The sequence below is a fragment of the Cydia strobilella genome, chromosome Z (assembly GCF_947568885.1).
Source record: "Cydia strobilella chromosome Z, ilCydStro3.1, whole genome shotgun sequence".
Lineage (NCBI taxonomy): Eukaryota > Metazoa > Arthropoda > Insecta > Lepidoptera > Tortricidae > Cydia > Cydia strobilella.
Genome location: NC_086068.1, coordinates 31,313,559 through 31,326,431, shown reverse-complemented (window position 1 = coordinate 31,326,431; position 12,873 = coordinate 31,313,559). Strand labels below are relative to the sequence as shown.

Sequence of the window (12,873 nt, the reverse complement as noted above, 5' to 3'; positions counted from 1 at the left end):
ATCGATCGCAGCGCCGGGCCGTGCTCGTCGACATCACCATCCCCCATGATGAAAATCTCGTGAAAGCCGAGAAGGACAAGTCCAGTAAGTACCTAGACTTGGCTCACGAGATAACCGCCATATGGGATGTTGATTCGACGATCATTGTCCCGATAGTCGTTTCAGCGAACGGTCTCATAGCGAAGAGTCTCGATCAACACCTTGAGAGACTCTCGCTAGGTGGTTGGATCAAGGGTCAGATGCAGAAGGCGGTGATCTTGGACACGGCGCGGATAATCCGCCGGTTCCTTCCTCTGCGGCCCTGACCACCGGCAGCTTGGGCCCTGCCCCTCTGCTGGCGGCACCCTAGGTTAGGTTTTTTATAATTTGTTTATATATATTTTGTATTGTTTTGTAAGTGTTTTTATATTTTACTTTTATATGCATATTATAAAAACCTAACATAAGAAAATAAATAAATAAAGAGAGTAATAATGTAATACAAAACTCAAATTTATTACAATTAGATTCCACTAAGTACAGATGCTTTTAGAGATCTTTAGGTAATAATGTAATGAAAATGAGGTACAATCTAAACATCGATAATGTCACTACTAGAGGAATTTAAAATAAAAATTGCAAGTGGTAATACAAGAATTAACAAAGGATACGGAAAGTACTACTTTTCTACTAGTGCTTTTTGTTTTCAATTTTTTTTACAGTACATATGCTGCTACTTTCTCGCACTAGTGCGGAAAAGAGCACTTTTCGTGCATATGTCGAAAGTTTAAAGGGCCATATGTACTGTAAAACGTTGTACGATACAATAGGTAATTCGCAACTCGTATCGATTTAAAACAGTCCTTTTAATAATTAAACTTATTTGCCATGATATGTTTTTTTATTTACTCGCACAATGCATAGTAAAACATTGTTTGATACACGTGCGTAAAGATGATTTTCGACTCGTATTCCTTTATACACTCGCTCGCTTTGCTCGCTCGTGAATAAAATTCCACTCGTCAGAAATCATACACTTTCCGCACTTGTTGCATAAATAGCTATTGTCTATTAAGACTTCATTGAAAGATTAATAAGTCGGGGAATAGAAAAAGATAATGTTAAGAAACGGAAAAGATTCTAAACCATTTTAAGGGCTTTACCATTAAAAGTATAGTTGAGGCTTTTACTCGTGTAGGTACAGGTACTCACATCACGTAACCTTGTCACGTATCCGGCCCCAAGAGAGTTGCATGAAAATAAATTGCATGGAATAAAGACTTCAGATCCACTCACGTACCAGATTTCCATACATAAATACAGTAATCAAGCGAGATCTTTCCCTTTTGATAGCCAATCTATAATGTGGACAAAACACAAGGGATTGTTGTTTTACTTCAATTAAGGCGTAAATAATTAGTGTGACAGAGAAAAATGCCTGCAACTTGCAAACTTCGGTGTTCGCGGTAGGCCCTGATATGTTTGTAAAATTCTATCTAGTAGTAGTATGCCCTGTGCGCTATGATTAGCTCGCCTCGATACGCTAGGAAATTCATTTGAGTACAAAGAGTGAAGATTGGACAGTTATTACGAAAACATAATCTTGCCTTACTCCAAAACTCTAGGCACGCCACTGATGATTTAGCCCAGAATTTTGAATTCAGAGAATTATAAACATTATATGATAGCTTAAATAATATTATTAATATTAAATTAAAAATAAACACATACATATATACAAGAAAGTAAATTACGTTGACCGCGTAGACGTGAGTAAATATGTCAATGTCAAAACTGGTAGTTTGCTAAGGATTTCGATAGGTAATTTACCGTTTACTCATACGTTTGAATTTAGTTTTTTAGGTGACACCTAGAGGCGCTGTACAATACTCCGATATAATTCTTGCTCTGTTTTTTAGTATACTTAGAAAGGGACAGCATCGTTTGCAGTGGAGTGAAGTTGGGCACATAATACGTAAACCGACGTAAATATGTGCGTACGGCGCGTTTATTCACTTAAAGTAAGTGAAATTTACTCTGGCAACTGATGGTAGAGGTACAGTAATATAAAGCGGGATTTACATTACGAAATTAGTGGCGTGAAATTGATTTCGTGACAGTAGTTTTACCAACATTTTCACGTGTAAATTAATATTTTCGTAATGCATGCATTAATTTCATGAAGCAAATCAAACCAATTTTTAAATCTTGCTGACCAAATAATAATTTTGCAGATCAACTATTTATTAAGCAGATTGGATATTGGTTACAATGTTGACTGTTGCTGAACAAGAGTTGCAGCACGATTTTTATTTATTGCCGGCAACATATTTGTATGCTGCCCAAATGATTTAATGGCTATTTTTTTTGCAGATCAGTAAAGTTTTAAAAATGGCTGATCATTTAATTACTTCCCCTTTTTTTTGCTAAGACATAGAATAAATTAATATTCAAAAACATGATATCCGTGGTCCCGAGCACGCACATCCTGTCAGGTTCATAGCGGGGCTGGAATCGCAGAATCAACACAGCATGACACGCATCAGCCAGAATCCAGGAAAACATTTAAAAAAAGTAACCAGAGATGTGCCGATATCAGATTCGACATTGTTTATAGATGTTACATTAATATACCTATACCTATACAAATGAGAAAAGTGGGAAATCATTATGAGTTGCGAATTACTTATTCGCACGTGTATCGGGCAATGTTTTACGGCCCTTTAAATTTTCGACATAAGCACGCAAAGTGAAAGAAGACGGACAGACGAACATGACGAAATTTCCATCCCATTCCATTTTTCCCGTTCTGGCTGAGGAAACCCTAAAATTACATTTTGAAATAAATAATCTCTTATAAATAAATCGACGACGACACGAGCATCATTGTTAACGCTGACAACATTGATCAATTAAAATCCACGTTATCCATGATAATGCTTAAAATGTCCAGATGGTTTTCCGCTAACGGAATGATCCACAACGTTGACAAAACTAACATAATACACTTTAAACTAAAAAATAATAATGATAACACTCAACTTGACATATCAATAAATAACGCCATGGTCCCACAGATCAAGGAGACTAAGTACCTCGGGTTTATTATCGACTCAGGGCTGACCTGGACTCGCAACATAGACCAATTATGTAATAAACTGGCCTCGGCGTGCTTTGCTCTGTCTATAAGGCTTGCCCCGACGTTGTCTACTGACAATCTCAAAAAAGCATATTTTGGATATTTTCACTCTATCCTCATACAAGGAGTAGATCTATGGGCCACATCCGCTGATCGAGATAGACCATTTAAAGTACAAAAGCGAGCATTACGAATCATTGCTAGAAAAACGGCCGATCACCCGGCTAGGGACCTGTTTAGACACCACAAAATCTTGACGCTGCCCAGTATATACATACTGACCGCTTTTCTATACGTTAGAGAAAATACGCACAACTACTCAGCTTACGGTGTTAGAAGCGATAGGCGTCGCGCGCTAAATCTACTTGCGCCCCCGCGGCGACGGTTGGCCAAGGCCCGAGCATCTCTCAGCGTCTTTGGACCCAAAATATACAATAAAATTCCAATTGACATAAGAAATGCAGGCAGTGACACAATTTTCAAAAATAAATTAAAGGCGTTACTAATTAAATGTGCTTGTTACGATATAAATGAATTTGAAAACCAAAGTGATAATTTTCAGTATTAAGAAGTGGATATTTGTTGCATGCATCTTTTGTTTGTAATTTATTCGAATCAATGACACTGACATTTTGTAATTTAATTATTAATTTATAACAGTATTCTATGATTATTAACTTGAACCAATAACTGACATATTGAAATTGTATTTAATTATATCTATCGTACATTTAAGTCTAATTTTAAAGCACTTGGAAATATGACGTGTAAAAAAATGTATTATTTTTACCAATAAATAATCTGAATCTGAATCTGAATCTGACGGACACGGACGAGTCGTTTTGAGCGTGGTTTCGACCACACTTCCTTAATTCAAACCTTTTGTCTCTGAAACAAAAGGAGCTTACAATTAAAGCACCATTGCGAAGTGTGATAATGAGAGTTTTCCCGTTTATACTGATATCCACTTACATAAAGAAAATACTAAACACCTGGATTTAATTATTTTTCTAATGAATTTTGAAGCAAACGGCAGTATTTTTTAATTAGACGTGGTAGAACATTAAGCCGGATTAATCATTCTGTGGCATGATGCGATATTTTCTAATTTATGTTTATATACTCTATAAATTGTTATTATTATTTTTAATTTATTTCTAACTTACACAATAAACAAAATATGCATCGTTAAAATTTCCCCAAACTGCAGAACAGTTTTTCGTGAATTCAATCTTCGTTGTAACTGATTTTATTAAATATCGCTATATTCAAAGTATTCACTCTTAACAATACGTCAGCACTCATCAAGCGTTATCACCATAGACCTAGCATTACATAGACCAGCTATACGCGTGCGCCCGTAAGGGATAGACATAGATGACGTCATAAACGTGGGGATACCATATTGGTAAAAATTACCCCAATATTTGATATCACGTTGGGGCGATTACCCTGGAGGCAAAGTTAGCTTGTTTGACGGTATTAAAAAATTGTTAAATAAAATGTCAATGGGCCGTTCTTTTTAGGCGTATAAACAATGAAATACCTCCTATAATTCGCGCAGGTGGTACAAAACTAAACATGTTTAGTAAATAAAACGTAAAATAAAATGTATTATGGGTTTTAATTTAAAGAAATCACAAATCGCAATCATACCAATTAATGTACACCACATTTAATCTTCACAACATTTGTTTATTTATTTTTTGGAATTAGAAGTACGAAAAAACTTCGAGGTCAAAATTACCCATAAAATTATGATATTTTCATCTGGTATCCCTAACATGATTGTTATGCAGCTAAATTAAGAAGAAGTTTAAAAATGGCTGACCTCAGACTCCTACCTACCTACGTAATTTGGGCGGATAATTTTACAAATAATGTTTTGTTAATTTGCGTAAATAATTGTGATATTTTTATTGAAATCGTTTGATTCTACATTGCTTTGAGTGTAACGTAATTTTACGATGTTATTCTCACATATTGCGTTAAGAGGAAGGTGTAAAATACCGTACTTACGTGTGAAAGGTTATGATCTCATATTTTTGCTCAGAGCGGCTATTACAGCCGATTACAGAACAATTCACCAGTATTTTATCAAAGTTCAAGCATTCAAAACGCTAACCATCACTATATTTCATAAAAGAAAGCACAATTTCATACAAAACAACGATAATTAAACAAGCAACGAACAAACATGACATGTCACGTACTTATTTGTTTGCCACAACCTCGGTTGTGGCAGCGGTGGAAAAGTGAAACTATGACAAGGACAAACAATAACAGCGCTTTCTCTGCTACTCCTACTGAAAGATACATAAGACTATCCCGTTCAGTCATTTTCCCCCACCCCTCATGACCGATCCAGTTATACTAGATTCATGGTTATCACCATCATACCCGCCTTTTGCAACCAACATGGCGCCTAGAACCGGACCGGAAACAAGTCGGATTGGCGTTTTTATACTCGCCCGTGATTGGTTAGTTGGAACCGGACTGTCAATTTGGCATTTGTGTTGCTAGACTTAATAATTGTGACCAAAAGATTGTAATATTATTTAAAAATCATAACAAGTTTGTTGGCAAATAAAAACACTCGTTTCTTAACCTATTGTGTGCGCTTACATAACTTATAATAATACACTAAACCTAATTGTGAATCTAATTCTAATTACGGACTAATTACTTGGGTTCGGTTTCGCAGAGTTCTCTAGTAATGACATTTTTAACTTCTTTTTAAATATTTGTTTAGATGAGCAGTCTTTTTCCGGGGGAATGCTATTGAATATTCGCGGTATCAGTACTTTCGCGTTCTCTGTCCGTAATAGTTACATGCTCTCGGTTCATCATATTTCTTACGTACGAAAGAAGAAGAAGTTTCTTAAATTTCTACCGCAGTTTTGGCGTTTTAAATAACGGTGACAGATATTGCTCTATAGCTAATAAATATAGGTATTTAAACTTTACTTGAATAACGTTTTAGTTTTTTTAAATAGTATATTGTAGTCCTTGTTGCATTTTTCTTTAGTCTGTTTGTCTACTAACATTTTAATTAACCTAAGTTGTAAGTTTTCGATCTTATTTAGCTGTGTTTGGAATGTGCGGCCATAAGCCAGAAGTTTCCAGTTAAAGTTACAGTCTATATTCAAGCCAAGTTATCTATAATTATCGACAAATTCTAGACCACATTTACACTGCGCCATATTATTATGTAGGCATTCATATATTTTCCACTATTTTAAGGTCTTTATATGGTTTCTTCAATTACGGGGATTTGACAAGCACACATTTGGTTGACAAATTGGTAAGTAACTAAAATTACACTTAAACAACGATCAAACACGCAAAGATGAGGCTTTGAAACGGGTTAGCACTAACTAATCTAAGCAATATTATTAAGCAATAGCTAACCAATATTATTGTTTTAATTAGCAGCTGAATAGTTTTTTTTAATTATGAACCCTTATGTGACTTAAAGACCATATCAAATCAGATTTAACATGAGACTGCAGACACAGCACCGAATGGCGTTAAAACGTGTAAAAAATCATCGAGAGCTATTAACCTTGACGGATAAAAGGGATGATAAACCTGTGCATGATCGTTATGATGCAGATTAGTGCCGCAATGAACTCGACCGCAGTATTTGTTTTTTTTTCGCATTCCCGCCAATTAGGCAAAGACACGCCAAAGGTGGAAACTTTAGAACTAATCAGCTAAACAAAATGACATTTTCATTATCTTTTAAAGCCTGACCAGTAATGATCATGCGTCATGTTGCAGAATTTCATTTGAACTAATTTCTTACACTGGCAATAATTTTAATGATAGGTTGTCATTGTCAGTGTCATTGTGGCGGTTTATTTGAATAATACTTAAGTGTTGAATATTAAACAATAAATTACAAAAAAATCCCAAAACTATACATAGTCAAGAGCGAAACATTGTAAATAATGTAAATAATATACTGCTGAAAAATAATCGTTCGGGAAATTAAAATATTTCCCTCCTAAACATTTCCATATTAACATCAGAGCTGACAGGTAAACAAATCAAAATGTTATTATAGTCTGGTTATTACGACTTGCTTATTGTAGTGTCATACAAGTGAGGAAATAAATACAGTAACAAAAATGAGTTTGTCTTTCAAAATATTTACTACTAGCTGTGCTCGCGGCTCCGCCCGCGTGGAATTCGGTCTGTGTCAGTAAGCGGCCAATTCACCCCTAATTTCTCTCCCTTTGCCCTGGAGGCGAAACTTGAATAAAGTTGACAGATGGATACGCTAGAGGACTGTAAGTAGTCCAGATAAAATATTTCACAATAAGGTACCGCTCAATAAAACTACACTCCAAAATCAAGTTTTTTCGACCTTACTCAAAATTAAATTGGTTCAGCGGTTTAAGCGTGAAGAGGAATATAGAAAAGTATTTTTTTCATATTTTTTGGGTTTTTACTTCGGAATGGCATCATTTTGATATCATAAATGAATTCGGCATCCCTGATTTATGAGTGATTCTCAAAAAAGTGGCATCGGCAGGTTAGTTAATGAAAAAAAATTTTTTTGTACTTTTTTCACTTTTAAGAATGAAAAATATTTTTTACTATTTCAAGTACTCCAAATTTCTTGGAGGCAACGGAATGTTAATAAAAATGAAGAAGTTATGACAAGTTGAAGTTTTGTCATACAGGTTAAAGTTAAACTACACAGGTTAGGCGGGAAATGTAGCAAAAAAAGTGAGTTTTAATATAAAATATATGATAAAACTTATTAAAATAGGATATTGTGTAGATCTGATATTCGTGATATACACATATGGGTAAGTAAGTAAAGTACGAGTCAGTCTCAGCCCGAACTTGTTGTTTGATTTACATCCTTAACATTGGCGCAGTCGGTAGGATAGGCACCTACTTAGTTAAAATTAAATATTTACGGAAGTTAAAATTAAATATTTGTTTAAAGTGAACGGCATGATTCCAGTTTGGGTGTTTAATATAAAGCCCTACCATCAGTCTATCATCGTTGAACGTTGGCGTAGGCTTATATTAACGGCCGCTTCCGTAAAAGCAAACCTGTCATTCAAAAATGCATAGTCGCAGAAAGAGCCAAGGCCACCGCCTGACCCCTGTGTTAAGCGCGCTAGTGCCACTGTGTTAGATATGGACACGGCTAAAAAGACGAATCACATCAGACGAGCCGCTTGCTACCTAAAACTTCGGCACGCTCACCGGACTCGCAACTCTCGCAAGGTAGTCCAGGGTGGAATGACCGACTGATCGTGGAGTTCTTGCAGGAGGCTCATTGGAACGGCAACAGATCTCAATACATTAAGATTACAGAAGCCGAAATACGGAGGGGGCCCTGGATGGAGATGGGAGTGCTAAAAACGCCTCGGGATATTTACAAGTGCACCTGCAACCCTGTAATGCGGGGGACCTCGCGGTGAAGGAAAAATGGCGGTCATACTTTCACGAGCCACCCTATTTATCTCAGAAACAAATACTATTTTATGTTATTGATAATGCTTGTGGAAGTCCACTCAGCTCTTCACCACATATATTACAAATGGTAGAAACGGTGAAAGCTCTTAAAGTTAAGGGAGCCTTCGAAACCTGGAAGCCGAGGACTAGTAGTGTGGGCATTTGAACAATCCTATTCAACCGCATACTCCTCTCCAGTACCATTCATAACCAAGTACCAACACCAGTACCAACCATTGGTATTATTAATCATATTCAAGGAAAGAGCCATGTTCCCCACCGTTAAAATGTGTGAAGATGTACGTACGGTCTTGAGGGGTTCTAGCTCTGTATTCTGGGTCTGGAACATCCCGTTTTATGCGGGTACGGTTTTCTGCAGGATCCCATTTGAATGGATGATGCAGAGAAAGAGCAATTAAAACGAGCCCGCACTAGTCTGCCACACCCAAAATAGGCCCTTCGGCCGCGTATGTAACCGGAGTTTTGTAACCAGTTATCTAAGAAGAAAAAAATATCGTCATTGGATGGATACTGGTATCCAAGAGATGTATTTTTTTCCTTTCACGTAACCGAGTTACAAACTAGGAAAACTTCCTAATGATTACGAGAAAGTACTTTGTATTCCTCGTAGGTAACTACTTGAAAGATAGATAGGTATGGTATTATCAACCTCTTTTGATATCATGGCACTCAACATTCTTTATATAACTGACGTTTTCATAACACCTAGGTGGCAATGTTAATGTCAGTGAATATAAAACAGTGGTTCATGATTTTTATCTTCTATTAAGTACAGAAAATAATTTCAGTTGCGTAAGATCCCAAATGACTGAAATTGAATTTATCTCTACTAAGAGAGGGGGAGAGCACTGTTGAGCGATGGTCGTAAGTACCATAGGAAATAAACCTATTCCAATGATTCAACCTTTTGGCTTTGTCACAATATTAAGTATCGTCACAATATAAATTCCAGTGTCGTAGGCGATCTTCTTTTTTCCTGAAATGGCAATATATTTCTGTCAAAATAGTACATTTTGATACAAGCATTCCAACCGATAGTTTGCATTAAACCATAACCGACTTATCAAGACTATCACATGCATGGTATAGTATCTCTGAAGAGGAGTAATGTAATGCTGATAATAATGCCATCTCTGGGTTATGCTGGACATATATTCCTCAGCCGTGGTGCCCTGCTGAGCTAAAAAGCGGTATCTCAATTGAAGATTGCATGCAAATAAGTACCTTAAATTTGAATCATAACGTTCCATTTCCAGTTCATTCGTTTTTGAGATACCGCCTTTAGCATAAGGAGGGCTGAGTGTGGCTAGATATCATTCTTGTGTGTAGATAGTAGAAAACAAAATATACCAAAACAAATATTTAAGCAGGTAACTTAATCGTATTTAATTAAATCTAGAAGAATATATTTTAATAAAAAATGTTTTGATAGTGTTACTAACCTTACGTTGCAAATGAACTAGGAAACAAAATAAATTTGAAACGTAAAAGTAGTTTTTTTAATATGTAGTGCAAACACCGTACAATGACAGACTGACGTATTTAGACGAATAAAAAAACCAAATGACGTTTGGTTTGACGGGAAATTTTGAAATTATTTCTAAGTTGTTTTTTAATATAAATTCCGTTTAAACATATTTTTGGTCAGATTTATGTTAAGATATTAACAAACAGCGTTTCTTTATATCACAACCAACCTTGTAAGTTGTGTTGAGTTGTGCTCTTACTCATTCAACCAAACCAACGCAGGCAAGATGAAAAGCAATGCCGGCCGGGCCGCGCCGAATCTGTGTACCTTCTTGTATGTACATCGGTATAAGGGCAAGGTAAGTAAATTTTCGAGTTTATAATATATATATATACCTCCTGAACATTTATTTATTATTTCATCTTTATCAAAAGCTTTGATAGAGGCTTCGGGTAAAGCATATTTATGAAATGTTGGCGATGGAACATGGAACATTGTAACATTTCAAATAACAGCCGTTGAACTAGCACCATTCTTAGTGCCCGTAAGGCCCGTCATACACGTTGCTCTGATTATCATAATTAAGATACTATTTTCCGTGCCTAGGTCTTAATCTGATAAATCAACTACAACCTGCCAAAATTAGAAAGACATACATCTAATGATAAAATCCAACCACAATACGTTACCTTTGTCGACATTTTACATGAATAATATCCCGATTCACTGATTTCTTGTTACCTAACATTAAATGTGAATAGCACACCCTTAAAATGCATGCTCAACACTTGTCCTGTTTCGCTGTAAAATAACCTTTTTATACTTTTGATAACATCTTAACTGTTAATATATTTTCAGGTATTAAAAAGCTTTCAGAATAAAGTTGCGACACGGCAGGTATCGTGCTTTTCTTCGATAAGTTTTTCGATGTTGTCAATGGCAATTTCAGTGAACCTAAAAAAGGAAAATCTACCTATGCGCTGTAACACCCAGATCACCGCACCACAAATTGTGGATAAAAAGCTTGAATGTTCTCAAAACTATGAAATATGCGACAAAAATGGATCTAAATTAAATCAAAAAAAGTTGGATCAAACTATTGAAGCTTTCCAAGTTATTTTGGGATCAAGAAGAAGAAATGAATTAGGTTGCCTCTAATTATTGTTTAAAACATAGTCAGGAAATAAATTGTTACATACTTGCTGTTAAGTTATTTTCACGGAAGTGCGCTTAAAGCGTCGCTGTATTTGCATGTGTCTTAGTTACTTGGAATGGAACGTATGTAAATAAGTAGGTACTTATAAATAATATATTGTACTTGATTCAACATAAGTTTTCATTTATTTATTCTGAAAAACTGATTTATGTAGTTTTCTAAGCAAATGGAAATTGGTACGACAAAGATTACTACATAAATCAGTTTCCAATATTAAAGTTGTTACATGTAGGTAAAGAACCCATAAGTACGTGTGTGTGTGTGTGTGTGTGTGTGTGTGTGTGTACATGTGTGCGTGTTTACTGCATATAATCTCTCTCATTTCTCATTAGTTGAGAGCAGGACCGCTAGGGGCAGCACTAGTAGAGACGTGAACGTGAAATGTCCGAGAGTTCCTTATCTATTACAGTAATAACATATACTAATCTATGATCACATGTTTTACAATTCAATTCAATATATTCTTTATTCAAATAGGCCTAGCAACAAGCACTTTTAAATTGTCAAGTTTTAAATATTACCTTAATCTAAATATCAGAGCAATTTATTGATGCAGTTATTATTATTCTTAAAAACATTGAATTATTATAGATATTTCAAAATTAATGATAAGAATTCACAAAAGGATCGTCAAACACCAATATTGTATAAAAAATACTAGTCTAGAAACTTTCTAGAATAAAAATCTACATGTCAAAAAATCCGCGGATTACCTAATATAGGAATTATCAATTTCATCATTATTAACACAATAATAAATAATTAATTATTTTCAATCACAATCCCACGGTGTTTCATCATTCATGTAGTCTTGTGTGCTATAAGTTACTTTAGAGATAAGTTTACGTTTTACATATTTTTTAAATTTATTAACAGATATTCAGTGATGATATTTAGAAGTTTATTATAAAATCTTACACAGTTACCCATGAATGATTTTTTAATTTTATGGAGCCGAGTGAAGGGTACTGCAAGCTTATGCTTATTTCTAGTATTAATGTTATGTATGTCACAGTTTTTCTTAAAACTGGCAATGTTTTTATGTACATACAGAATATTCTCATAAATATATTGACAGTGCACTGTCATTATGTCAATTTTCTTAAATTGAGCACCTCAGTCGCTCCGATATATTTGATGCAGCGTCGTGAATCCTACTACGACGCAATAAATTACGTCGTGTAAGTAGGAAAAAAACTTTCGATTCTCATCATACGGTCAGCAGCGGTGCAGTCGCCATTAAATATATCGGAGCGGCCGAGGTGCTCAAAAATATCTGAACACGTACTCTAGCGCCTTGCTAATAGAGTCGTGTTCAGATATTTGTGAGCACCTTGGCCGCATAAATACCTGATGGCGACTGTACCTGAACACAACTTTGTTGTTAAGAGAAATGGAGCGTATATTGTGTACCTAGGTCCTTATCAACATCCATTGCTAGTGCAGGATGTACCTTTTTTCGACGATATTGAGCTGAAAATAAATGTTAGTTTATTTAATTGTAAAAGGCCGTTAAGTCCCAGGCGTTGTATTAGGGTTGTACCGGCAGTATCACTCTTAACGTTAAAA

The 12,873-nt window shown here is 35.4% G+C and overlaps 1 long non-coding RNA gene across 1 annotated transcript in view; it reads left to right on the top strand.

Annotated features, from left to right (window-relative positions):
- The window catches only part of LOC134754504 (uncharacterized), a 579,708-nt gene that overhangs the window by 397,151 nt on the left and 169,684 nt on the right, over positions 1 to 12,873 (top strand). The gene's annotated exons all lie outside the window — the stretch shown is intronic.